Source organism: Hypanus sabinus, chromosome 31 (genome assembly GCF_030144855.1).
Source record: "Hypanus sabinus isolate sHypSab1 chromosome 31, sHypSab1.hap1, whole genome shotgun sequence".
NCBI classification, from domain to species: Eukaryota; Metazoa; Chordata; class Chondrichthyes; order Myliobatiformes; family Dasyatidae; genus Hypanus; species Hypanus sabinus.
This window is the reverse complement of record NC_082736.1, coordinates 8,042,381-8,055,890: the sequence shown is the minus strand read 5'-3', so window position 1 is coordinate 8,055,890 and position 13,510 is coordinate 8,042,381.

The window sequence follows — 13,510 nt, the reverse complement described above, 5'->3', positions numbered from 1 at the left end:
CCTCATAATTATGTTTTTTTTTTCAGGAATTGTTGTGAGGTTTTGTGTTTTTTTTTCCTTTAATTTGATATGGACATTGTTTTGTAGATTAGCTCAAAAATCCTACTTGAACGTGGAGAAAATGAGACAGTAATATGTTAAAGAGGCTGTATAGTCTTAATACGTTTTCAAGGCACTGTATCTGCAGGTTCATCCGCATCGGGAGCTGAGAGGCTTTTCAGAGTGAAGTAGTGAAAGGTCAAGGTCACTGTTTCCTTGTATGGAGGAAGAGCAAAGATGGTACATCCAGAAGCATTACCTGAATGCCAAGGGATGCTGCGAGATCGACTGAAGTAACAGGACACATGTGGCAGGGAAATAGCACTGAATTAAACAGCATCAAGCGTGTACAGAGGTAATTAAATAGCATCAGGATGGTACAGAGTGGTTGAAAGAAGACATCACAACGTCAGCATCAGTCACAGGTTATTGATGGCAAATAAGATTAAAGGATTGATCAATAATGATAATAATGCAAATATATTAAAAGTGTGTGACGACCAAAAGAATGAACCGTGTGAGAATAGGACCAATCAAGTGCTATATTGGAAACGTGTGCACAGAGTTGGAGGAGGAAGCGTTGGGACTTGTTGAATACTTTGCATCAGTATTCACCATGGAAAAAGACCTTGGCATTTGTGGGGATGACTTGCAGCGGATTGAAACGATTGAACGTATTGACATTAAGAAAGAGCATGTGCTGGACCTTTTGAAAAATATTAAGTTAGATTAGTCACCGGGACAGGAACAGTTATACCCCGGGCTACAGTGGGAAGTGATGGAAGAGAATACATTGACTCTTGCGATGATCTTCGTGTAATAAATAGGGACGGGAGATGTGCTGGAGAATTGGAAGTTTGCAAATGTTGTTCCTCTGTTCAAGAAAGGGAATACGGATAACACACAGAAAATTATAGAACATTGATTCTAATCAGAGATGTGCAAGATGTTGGAAAAAATCATGAGAAACAGGATTTATTTGCATTCGGAGAGACATAATCGTATTCGGGATCATCAGCAGTGCTTTGTCAAGGGAAGTTCTTGCCTTCCAAGCCTTGCTGAATTCTTCGAGCATATAATAAATCATATTTTTAAAGTTAGAGCGGTGGATATAGATCACATGAACTTCAGTAAGGAGTTTGATAATGTTACCTATGCAAGGCTTCCTCAGAAATTAAGAAGGCATGTCATCCAAGGAGCCCGTTCATTACGGATGTAAATGGTTGGCATTCAGCATTTAGGTCAGTGACAACTCCTGTTCCGCAGGGTTCCTTTCAGGGAGGCCTTCCTCTCTGATTTTTATAAATGAGCTAGATGAAGACGTAGAAGGGCAGGTTGGTAAGTATTACAGTAAGAGGACAGAATACAACATAAAATAAATAGTAAGACACTTAGTATTGTGAAGGGTCTAAGAGATGTTGGAGTCTGTGTCAATAGGAATTCAGAGATTCTTTGCGGGTTGACAGTGTTTTTAAGAAGGCGTCTCATGTGTTGTCATTCATCAACCTTGTCCCACTGACCCGCACTCAGCATATAACCATCCATTGCTTTCCTGTACATATACATATCCAATTTTACTTTAAATGACAATACCGAACCTGCCTCTACCACTTCTACTTGGAAGCTCGTTCCACACAGCAAACACTCTCTGAATAAAGAAACTCCAACTCGTGTTACTCTTAAAATTCCCCCCCCCCCCACCAACTCTCAACTTATGTCTTCTTTTTTGAATCTCCACTGCTCTCAATGGAAAAAGCATATCCAGGGCACTCTATCTATCCCCCTCATAATTTTAAGTACCTCTATCAAGACCCCCTCAACCTTGTACTCTCCAAAGAATAAAGACCTAGCTTGTCCAACCGTTCCCGGTAACTTAGGTGCTAAAACACAGCTAATATTCTACTAAATCTCTCGGTACTCTCTATATTTTGTTGACATATTTCCTATAATTCGGTGAGCAAAACTGTACACAATACTCAGAATTCGACCTTAGCAATGCCTTGTACAATTTTAACATTACATCGCAACTCCTATACTCAATACTCTGATTTAGAAAGGCCAACATACCAAAAGGTTTCTTCACCACCCTTTCCACATGAGATTCCACCTTCAGGGAGCTGTGCACCATTATTCCTAGGTCACTCTGGTCTACTGCATTCTTCAATGCCCTACCATTTACAATGTATGTCCTATTTTGATTATTCCTACCAAAATGTAGCACCTCATACTTATCAGCATTAAACTCCATCTGCCATCGTTCAGCCTACTCTTCTAACTGGCCGAAAGCTCTCTGCAAGCTTTGAAAACCTTCTTTATTTTCCACAACGCCAGCTACCTCAGTATCCTCTGCATACTTACTAATCCAATTTACCACCCCATCATCCAGATCATTAATGTATGTGACTAACAACATTGGTCCCAGTACAGATCCCTGAGGCACACCACTAGTCACCGGCCTCCAACCTGACAAACAGTTATCCACCACTACTCTCTGTCATATTCTATCCAGCCACTGTTCAATCCCATTTACTACTTCAATATTAAAGCCTAACGATTGAACCCTCCTAACTAACCTTCCGTGCGGAACATTGCCAAAGGCCTAACTGAAGTCCATGTAGGCGACATCCACTGCTTTACCCTCGTGAACTTCCCTCGTGACCTCTTCAAATAATCCAATAAGATTTGTCAAACCTGACATTTCACGCACAAATCCATGTTGACAGTTCCTAATCAGACCCTCTCTATCCAGATTATATATATACCATCTCTAAGAATACTTGCCATTAATTTAACCATCACTAACGTCAAACTGACAGTCCGATAATTGCTAGGTTTACTCTTAGAACACTTTTTAAAGAATGGAACCACATGAGCAATACGCCAATCCTCCGGCACCATCCCCATTTCTAATGATATTTGAAATTATTCCGTCAGAAACCCTGCTATTTCTACACTAACTTCCCGCAACGTCCTAGGGAATATCCTGTTGGGACCGGAGATGTATCCACTTTTATATTCCTTAAAAGCGCCAACACTCCCTCTTCTTTAATCGTCATAGTTTCCAAAACTTCCCTACTTGTTTCCTTACCTCACACAATTCAATGACCTTCTGCTTAGTGAATACAGAAGAAAAGAAATTGTTCCAAATTCCCCCCATCACTTTCGGCTCCACACATTGCTGTCCACTCTGATTGTCTAAGGGACCAATTTTATCCCTCACCATCCTTTTGCTATTAATATAACTGTAGAAACTATTCGGATTTATTTTCACCTTACTTGCCAAAGAAACCTCGTATCTTCTTTTAGCTTTTCTAACTTCTTTATTAAGATTCTTCTTACATTCGTTATATTCCTTGAGAACCTTATTTATTCCATACTGCCTATATTTATTGTAGATATTGTATATTGTAGCTATATAAGGTAATGGTCAGATGTGACTTCAAGTGCTGTGTTCCGTCTTGGTCTCCTCAGTACAGTAAGACTGTGAGTACTACTACAGAAAGCAGGGTAGATTTACAAGTATATATTGGTTGGATTGGAGGGCGTACATTATGATAAACGGGTTGAGTGTACTTGACATTGTTCCTTGGAGCGACGGAGGATGACAGGTTAATAAAATGAAGAAGTTAATAAAAGAAATTGATCCTATAGTTAGCCAGAGGCCCTTTTCCCAGGGCTGAAATGGCCAAAACAACGGGGTATAATTTTAAGGTGTTTTCAAATAGGTATCGAAGGAATATCGGGGTTCTGTTTTTCACACGAGAGTCCTGGGTGCAGAGAATGTACAGCTGGCGGCTATGGTGGAAGTGTATGTACTAGGATCACTTAAGAGCTCTTGCATGGAGCTTAGAGAAAAAAGAGGGATGTGTGCTTGAGAAATTGTAGGAAGTCTTTAGGGGACGGTACATGGTCGGCACAATATTGTGGACCGAAGTGCTGTGAAATTCTATGTTCTATTCTCAAAGTGCCCTCTCGCCGTTCCTGGCCTTCTTGTATCAGGCAAGTCCAGCTGCTGGTGAGTCAGTGTCCTAGCAAATGTTAAAACATGAATACAAAAGAACACTCCAAGCAACTCCGTGGAAAAGGTTATTGAAATGCAAGAACATTGTGGAATCAAAAGGGAAACAATTGTTCTGCATGCAGTGTCTTCCGTCTCAGTCACTGAAGCATTTAACTCGTCCCGAGTTGTCATTCGTCTCTTCGTGGTCCACATCACTAACCCCTGCTTGCACGATATCTCGGTTTTTGATTACGGCTGCTCTTGGCAGATTTACAGCTGTGTCATATTCTTTCCTACAACTTATGTCCCTGAACTGAACCCCGGTTCACATCACAAAACGTAACCCTCCAGTTTGGTAAACAAGGTGTTAATTTCAGGTAATTTGCAACCAGGTGTGCAGTGACATATTTACATAGAAAGCCAAGCAGATGCATTTTAGCAAGTTGCAATCTATTGGCATTAGGAAACTGATTCATCAGCTGCAGATTTAAGATGAAGACCGATCTACGGGGTAGGTGATAATTCTTCATTTGTGGTTAGCGGTGTAGCGGCAGGACGGAAGCATCTGGACTAACTGTCCTCCTGAGTTGTTATTGACACAATCAAATGGAGCAGTAATGTTTACAATTTATAGGCGCCTTTGTGCTAGATACTCACAATCAGCTGACTGCGGGGAACTCTCATTTGATAATTCCACAATTGAATTGAAAATATGTGTGTCTTGGGAATGACCAGGACACGCTGTATCATTAACACTGTGGTCAGTGTTAAGGCTCCAGAGACCACAATATTATCATCATGGTCAACGGTGGGCGTGGAATAGTAATGACGTCGGCAGCTTGACTTATAGTTGTAAAATCTCAGTTAAGTGCGCTGAGATCCAGATAAGCAATGACAACATCAGGGTGGTCAGTGACGTGATTTGAAAGTACAGACCATTCTGCATATTGAACACAAGAGACCGTAAGCATTCTAACGTTCTGGGATACCACTCACAGTGTCTGTTGTGCTGTTCCAGTACAGGACGTTGCTGTTCAGGAGGTCAGAGACAGGAGTCTGGGGTGACCAGTTTAGATTTCGGACAGATTGATCAATTCTGTGTTTCACATCCGTCCCCATCTGCAGATAAATCTTCCTTGGAATGTTTTTTTGCTATTAGAGAATCGATTACAATTTTTCCAAAACCTTTAATACGTAACAACGTGTCATATTTCTATTGTATATCAAATTGTGGCGTGACCCAAAATTCTTCATGTGCTGAACTACAACGGGTTAACTACATCTATTTCTGACTGTAATTAATCTGATTTGTGATGTGTACTAATTCTCTTTGTTGTTGTGCACAGCCTGGTTGGAACAACACAAACCTGAACGTTTATTTGCAGCATTCTTTTCAAAATATCTGTGTGTTGAACTACGTTATACGTATATAGGCATGTATGGAAAATATTTTAACAATTGTACTTAATAGCTTCATGCCAGTATGCGAGTTCAGAAAAAGAAGCAGCTATATAAATCTGTAAATGACGTAGACTCGATATTTTTTATGTTCCCCAGTGTGTTCCATTATCTGCATCGTTGAATAGAAACTGCATCTTTTTTCGTATTTGAGGTACTTGATCCATTACACTGAATAATGTCCGGAATGATTTTTGTGCAGACAGACCAAATGGAATAGAAATGAGGGGCTCCTTCCAACCCCTAGCTTGCAGGCTGCGCCTTAATAAGTTGTAGCCTCTGCTGACTGATGAATACTCGATATGGTCGAAGAAATTGTAACACAGTCACAGATTTCCTGTTTTGGCTACCTGCAGCCCGGTTTCGGGACATCTTATCTGTCCTGCAGAGGAACGTGCTGTGGGAGAGGAAATGCCAAGTTCTGGTGGTCCATGCGGGTACTGATGACAAAGGTAGTACAAGGAAAGAGGTTCTGTTAAGGGAATTTCTGCAGCAAGGGACAAAATTAAAATGCAGAACAAAGGAGGTAAATTTTGCATTACTACCTGAGCCACAAGCAATTTGGCAAGAGGACAGGACGATTAGAGAGTTAAATGCCAGTTCATCAATTTTATTCTAGCTGACAGGAAGATTTTGATCATTTGCCGAGGAGGGTCACGGAGTGACAAATGGATGACAACACAGATATGCACTGTGTGAGGAGGCCGAAGAGAGCTGGAATACGCACATCCATATTCTCATCATTCTACATCTACACAGCCGGGTGCAGATAATTAACAAAACAAACTTTGTTCAAAATAAAAGTTACAAAAATAAACTAAACAAATCATTTCCATTCTTTCCTTTAAAAGTCAATACGTTGAGTAGTCTTCTATTGTATTAGTACACACCAATCAGCAGCACTGCTGCCACACATGTGACATACTGGGATGGCGTACAACTGCAATACTTCTGGGAATCCCTTATCCAACCCAGACCCTCCCTCTTCAGTAGCAGAACAACACAACCCTGTGGTCATGCAGTACTGAGACACTGCCGTAGCTGCACCAAACTTCAATGCGTCCTTCTGCATGTACTCCTACAATCTTAAATGCACCAATCTGAGCCAGCTGACTTGGTGTCACCCTGGATATTAACAAACCTTAACAAAACCACCAATTTCCAATGGTGTGTGCCCAACAAAACTGAAAGACAGCACTCTATTTAAAGTCTCACACACCGGGTCCAAATTGAAGGATTCATTGTCTATACTGTCCCCAGCTCTATTCTAGCATTATAAGAAATGATTTTGCATTCTGCAAAGAAGCGCTTGAGGATCCTAACCCTGGTGCGAGGAGAGTTGGATGTGCGACTGCAGACAACCCAATCCCTAGAAACCTAGTGCTACATAAGCTCCAATGCCCCAATCACCGAGAAAGGATATATCTACCGGGGAGACTAGCTGCACCCTTGGAAAGCCTGAGAAACTGGCAAAGCACAGAGGATACGGTTCAGTGGTCTGTGCTCCAGCGGGCGTGATATTCCACACGTATCAACAAAAGCAAAAGGAGGAGGATGATCTTGTTCATCATGAGGTTTTCTGGAGTGATGAACATGCAGAGACAGTGCGCAATAGGAAAAGACAACGTGTGAGCGTGTAGTCTATACACGCTCTTCTATTCCCTTCTCATGGAGCAGAGCACCAGAGGGAAAATTATCAAAGCGAGCTAATAAGGGAATAGTGCGATTATTATAGGTGAAATTAACCTCTATATTGATAAAAACTAATCAAACTAGCATGGTTCCATGGAAGAGAAACATGTGCCGTGGTCAAGGCCTCCTTGTGGCAACATTATTTTACAGGGCCTACTCAGGAAGATCTGCTTTTGATGTGACCACTGTAATGCGGTTGGATGATGTAAATAAGTCAGAGACGGATCAGTAGATAAGCAGCGAGAGATATTTAAAAATCATCAGAACCCGAATTAGACAGAATAATCCAGGAGAAAGATAAAACATTTCTAGTCAAGGGAAACATTAAAAACTAAAACAGAGAGAGTGCTAAGGGCTGAAGGTAGACCAGCGGACAGAGAATACTTCATTATCTGGTGGAGAGAGACTCAATGGGAGAAACTGAAATGGAAATTGCAGTAAATTAAGCTAAGCACTGTGAACGTAGCTGACTTTTCAACATAGTGCAGCAGTTTACAATCACCATCAAGAAAGGAAAACTAAAGGGACTAAAAACAAACATCACCAGGTCTCAACGACCTGCACTCGATAGTTTTACAGAACGTGGCTGGAGGGTAAGTGAAGAACTCATTGAATTTTGTCAAAATTCACTGTGTTCCAGGAAGGTCTCAGTGAAGTGGAACACCTCAAATATGTTTCAATTGTTCAAGAATGGAAGATAATAAAATATATCACTGCAACTGTTAATGTCTTAACTGTTGTTGGCGAGATGCTGGATTCTGTGATCTATGGATAAATAGTAAGTCCTTGAGAGAAGCTAAATGTTATCATACAAAGTCAACATGGTTTAGACTTGAACCATCATGCAGCATTTCAGCTGATCTGTTTTAGGCCAGGTGAACATACGACATAGAATAGTACAGCTCATTAGAGGCCCTTCGGCCCATAATGTTGTGCCGACCGTCAACCACTGCCTCCAATGTAACCCCCCACCTTAACGTCCACCATATACCTGTCTAGCAGTCCCTTAAACTTCACTAGTGTATCTGCCTCAACCACTGACTCAGGCAGTGCATTCCACGCACCAACCAATCTCTGAGTGAAAAACACTTCCTCTAATATCCCCCTTCAACTTCCCTCCCCTTACCTTAAAGCCATGTCCTCTTCTACTGAGCACTGGTGCCCTGGGGAAGAGGCGCTGACTGTCCAATCTGTCTGCTCCTCTTAATACCTTGTACACCTCTATCATGTCTCCTCACATCCTCCTTCTCTGCAAAGAGTAACGCCCTAGCTCCCTTAATCTCTGATCATAATCCAATGCTCTTTAAGCCAGGCAGCATCCTGGTAAATCTCCTCTGTACCCTTTCCAATGTTTCCACATACCTTCCTATACTGAGGCGACCAGAACTGGACACAGTACTGCAAGTGTGGCATAACTAGAGTTTTATAGAGCTACATCGTTACATCGCATCTCTTAAAATATATCCCTCGATTTAAGAAATCTAACACCCCATAAGTTTAATTAATTAACCTACCTACCTGTGAGGCAGCTTTCAGGGATCTGTGGACATGTACCCCCAGATCCATCTGCTCCTCCACACTACTAAGGCATCCTGCCATTTACTTTGTACTCTGCCTTGGAGTTTGTCCTTCCAAAGTGTACCACCTCACACTTTCTCCGGGTTGAACGTCATCTGCCACTTCTCAGCCCACTTCTGCATCCTGTCAATATCTCTCTTCAATCGTCGACAATCCTCTTCACTATCTACAACACCACCAACATCTGTGTCGTCTGCAAACTTGCCAAACCACCCTTCTACCCCCAGGTCGTTAATAAAAATCACAAAAAGTAGAGGTCCAAGAACAGATCCTTGTGGGACACAACTAGTCACAACCCTACAATCTGAATGTACTCCCTCCACTACGACCCTCTCCCTTCTGGACGCAAGCCAATTCGGAATCCACCTGGCCAAAACTCCCTGGATCCCACGCATTCTGACTTTCTGAATAAGCCTACCGTGTGGACCCTTTTCAAATGCCTTATTAGAATCCATGTAGATCACATCCACTGCACCACCCTCATCTATGTACCTGGTCACCTCCTCAAAGAACTCTATCAGGCTTGTTAGGCAGGACATGCCTTTCACAAAGCCATGCTGACTGTCCGTGATCAGATCATGATTCCCTAAATGCCCATTGATCCTATCACTAATAATATTTCCAACAGCTTTCCCACCACAGACGTAAGGTTCACTGGTCTATAATTAGCTGGACTATCCCAACTAGCTTTTTTGAACAAGGGTTCAACATTCTCCTCCCTCCAATCCTCCGGTACCATTCCCGTGGACAACGAGTACATAAGGCTCCTAGCTAGAGGTTCAGCAATCTCTTCCCTTGCCTCGTGGAGCAGCCTGGGGAATATTCCGTCAGGCCCAGAGAACTTATCCGTCTTAATGTATTTTAACAACTCCTGCACCTCCTCTCCCTTAATATTAACATGCTCCAGAACATCAACCTCACTCAAATTGTCCTCACCGTCATCAAGGTTCCTCTCAGTGGTGAATACCGAAGATAAGTATTCATTGAGTACCTTGCTCATTTCCAAAGCCTCCGGTCACATCTTCACACCTTTTTTTCCAATCGGTCCTACCTTCAATCCTGTCATCCTTTTGTTCTTCACATGACTGAAGAATGCCTTGGGGTTTCGCCAAGGCCTTCTCATGCTCCCTTCTTGCACTTCTCAGACCCTTTTAAGCTCCTTTCTTGCAACCCTATATTCCTCAATAGACCTGTCTGATACTTGCCTCCTAATCCTGTCTTCTGTCTTCTTACACTTGACTAGATTTCCCACTTCACTTGTCACCCATGGTTCCTTCACCCTACCATTCATTACCTTCCTCACAGAGACAAATTTATCCCTCATATCCTGCAAGAGAACCTTAAACATCGACTACATGTCCATAGTACATTTCCCTGCAAAAACATTTTCCCGATTCACACCCGCAAGTTCTAGCCTTATAGCCTCATAATTTGCCCTTTCCCAATTAAAAACTTTCCTGTCCTCTTTAATTTTATCCTTTTCCATGATCATGCTAAATGTCAGGGAGCGGTAATCACTGTCCCCCCAGATGTTCATCCACTGGCAGATCTGTCTAGTTCCCGAAACTCGCACTTCAGGACCTCATCCCCCTTCCTGCCTATGTCGTTGCTCCCAACATATATCACAACTTCTGGTTGCTTTCGCTTTCGCAACAGGATGTCATGCACCCGGTCAGAGACATTCCAGACCCTGGCACATAGGAGGCAACAAACCATGCAGGTTTTCTTCTCATTTCCACAAAGTTTCCTGTCTGCTCCCCTAACTATAGAGTCTCCAATGACGACAGCTCTCCTCTTCTCCGTCCCATCTTTCTCCACCACAGGGTCAGACTCCGTGACAGATGCCCTGCCACCGTGGCTCACACATGGTCTGTCGTCCTCACCAACAGCATCCAGGACGGTAAACTTATTAGTCAGGGGAATGGCTACAGGGGTGATCTGCACTACCTGTCTGCTCTCCTTCACTTTCCCCACTCAGACTGTCACCCAACCACCTGCTTCCGGCAGCCTGGGTGTGATTACCTTCCTGTAGCTCTCATCTATGGCTGTTTCATTCTCCCTTATGAGTCGAAGGTCATCCAGCTGCTGCTCCAGATTCCTCACACGGTCTTCCAGACCGCCCAGCCGCAAGTACTTCTGGCAGATGTGACTCTGCGGGAGAGGGGAGCTCCCCCCCCCCCCAGAACTGCAACATTTCACAGGAGAGGCACATCACCGTCTCAGGAGGCATTGTAAAGACTAACTGGGAACAAGCTCGTCCTCCGCCTCCTCCCGTCGAAGCCTCTCGAGTTGAAGTCTCAAATCTCAACTCCTTCACTGGCCCACTCACACACTGGCCGCTTTCCACAGGACGCTCCGCTTGAGGTAACCCTCTATTTATTTGTCTGAGCTTTTCAAAACAGATTGGTCACCTGAAGCTGACCATTTAAGTTGCAACCATATTCATCTAAAGGAAATATAGAAAACATAGAAAAGATAGAAAGCCTACAGCACAATACAGGACCATCGACCCACAAAGTTTTGCCAGACATGACCCTACCATAGAAATTACTAGGCTTACATAAAGTACTGTATTCTACTAAGTTCCATGTACATATCTAAAAGCCTTTTAAAAGACCCTAACGCATCTGCCTCCAGCACTGTTGCTGGCAGCCCATTCCATGAAGTCACCACTCTCTAAGTAAAAATCTTCGCCCCTAACTTTTCATCTATACCTACTCTCCAGCACTTTAAACCTGTGTTTTCTTGTGGCTACTATTTCAGCCCTGGGAAATAGCCTCTGATTATCCACACGTTCAGTGCCTCTCATCATCTTGTACACCTCTGTCAGGTCACCACTCATACTTCTTCGCTCCAAGCAGAAAAGGTCGAGTTCACTCAACCTATTCTCATAAGGCACGCTCCCCGATCCAAGCAACATCCTTGTAAATCTCTTCTGTACTCTGTCTATGGCTTCCACATCCTTTCTATAGTGCGGCAACCAGAACTGAGCACAGTACTCCAAGTGGGGTCTGACCAGGGTCCCATACAGCTGAAACATTACCTCTCGGCTCCTAAAACAATTCCAGGATTAGTGAAGACCAACACACCATACACTTTCTTAACCACAGAGTCAACTTGTGCAGCTGCTTTTAGCGTCTTATGGACTCGGACCCCAACATCCCTCTGATCCTCCACACTGACAGGTTTTCTACCATTAATACCATATTCCGCCATCATATTTGACCTACCAAAATGAACCACTTCACACCTATATGTGTTGAACTCCATCTGTAACCTCTTAGCCCAGATTTGCATTCTATCAATGTCCAGCTGAAACTCTGACAACCGTCCACACTATCCACAACAACTCCAACCTTTGTGTCATCAGCACACTGACTAACCCATCCTTCCACTTCCTCATTCAGGTCATTTATGAAAATCACGAAGAGTAAGGGTTCCTGAAGCACTCCACTGGTGACCGACCTCCATGCAGAATATGAGCCGTCTACAGCTAATACCTCTTGCCCTCCTTTGGGTAAGCCAGTTCTGGATCCACAAAGCAATGTCTCCTTGGACCCCATGCTTCCTTGCTTTCTCATTAAACCTAGCATGGGGTACCTTATCAAATGTCTTGCTGAAATCCACACTCAACTATATCTTCTGTTCTTCCTTCATCAATGCGTTTAATCACATCCACAAAAAAATTCAAACAGGCTTGTAAGGCACCACCTGCCCTTTACAACACCATGCTGATTACTCCTAATCATACTCTAGTTCTCCAAATGTTCATAAATCCTGCCTGTCCGGATCTTCACCATCAACTTACCAACTACTGAATTAAGACTCACTTGTATATAATTTCCGGAGCTATTTCTGCTCCCTTTCCTGAATAAAGAGACAATATCCCCTCCAATCCTCGGGAACCTCTCCCGTCCCCATTGATGATGCAAAGATCATCCTCTTTGCCTCCCAAAGTAGCCTGGGGTACATTTCGTCCGGTCCTGGCGACTTATCCAACCTGATGTTTTCCAAATGCTCCAGCAGATCCTCTTTCCTAATATCAACATGCTCAAGCTTTTTATTCTGCTGCAGGTCATCACTACAATCACCAAGATACTTTTCCATAGTCAATACTGAAGTAACGTATTACTCAAGTAACTCTGCTAGCTCCAGTTTCATATACACTTCCCCACGATCATACTTGATAGGCCCTATTATTTCGCAACTTATCCTCTTGCTCTTCACATACTTGTAGAATGCCTTAGGGTTTTCCTTAATTCTACCCACAAATGCCTTCTCATGACCCCTTCTGGCTCTCCTAATCTCTTTCGTAATCTCCTTCCTAGTAACCTTATATTTCTGTAGATCTCTAACATTACCTAGCTCTCTGAACCTTTTGTAAGCTTTTCTTTTCTTCTTGACTAGATTTGTCACGACCTTAGTACACCACGGTTTCTGTGCCCTACAATAACATCCCTATCTTAATGGTACGTACCTATATAGAGCTCTGCACAAATATCCCCTGAATATTTGCAACATTTCTTTCGTACTTTTCCATGAGAACACCTGTTTCCAATTTAAGCTTCTAATTGCCTGCCTGATAGCCTCATAATTCAACATACTCCAATGAAACTCTTTTCTAACTTATCTGTTTCTATCGCTCTCCAATGTTGTTATAAAGGAGATAGAATTATGATCACTATCTCCAAAATGCTCTCCCACTGAGAGATATGTCACCTGACCAGGTTCATTTCCCAATAC